The following is a 758-nucleotide window of genomic DNA, read 5'->3' on the forward strand; positions in this document are numbered from 1 at the left end:
CCCCTCCTGGGTGAGCGTGTGGGTGCTGCTGTGCTCGCATAGATTTAAAGCCCTCAGCCCTGCAGGCAGTCGTCGGGGGGCGAAGAGGAACTAGGCCCTGGGCCCTGGTTCCCGCCTGTTCCCAAGCGCCTCCCGCGTGCTCCCCGCGCTGGTCTCTGGGCAGCGGGCTGTTCCCGGAGCTGGCACCTGGCTCTGTGAGGTCGGCTGCCTGTTCCGGAGCCTTCCACCAGGGGGCAGCCGCTCCCAGGACAGGCCCACTCGCCCAGCTCCTCCCGACACCACGGGGATTCTGTGAGGCCGGCCGGTCGGCCGGTCTCACTGTCACCGCCCGGTGTGTCCCGCGAGTGCCCTGTGGTCTGGAGGCCTGCGTCCACGCGCCCCTCCCCTGGGAAAGGTGTCCCCCCCTCGCTCCTGCCAGGCCCGGGCCACAGCCCCTCCTGTCACCTCTGGCTGTGACCACAGGAGGAGGGCGAGTGTCCCATGGGCCGCCTCCGGCCAGAAGCCGCCCCGGGCCTGGCTGGTCCTCACTGTGCCCAGGACCACAGCCGGGGGGCTAACACGGCCCCACCTCGCAGGCCAGGTCCCCAGGACACCGCGAGCTGTGCCCACAGCGTCCCTCACTTAGACCAGAGCCGTCGCTCACCAGGAGCCGGAGGTCCAAGCTCATAACCAGGATTTCGTAAATCCAGACGCAGGGCCACCCCAGGGCCTGGGCACAGAGGCACAGCCAGGGACGCCTGGGGAGACGCGTCCCAGCC

At 70.2% G+C, this 758-nt stretch overlaps 1 protein-coding gene across 1 annotated transcript in view; it reads left to right on the forward strand.

Moving 5' to 3' along the window:
• The window catches only part of CARS (cysteinyl-tRNA synthetase), a 22,142-nt gene that overhangs the window by 10,791 nt on the left and 10,593 nt on the right, over positions 1-758 (forward strand). The gene's annotated exons all lie outside the window — the stretch shown is intronic.

The sequence above is a fragment of the Myotis brandtii genome, unplaced genomic scaffold, assembly GCF_000412655.1.
Source record: "Myotis brandtii unplaced genomic scaffold, ASM41265v1 scaffold940, whole genome shotgun sequence".
Lineage (NCBI taxonomy): Eukaryota > Metazoa > Chordata > Mammalia > Chiroptera > Vespertilionidae > Myotis > Myotis brandtii.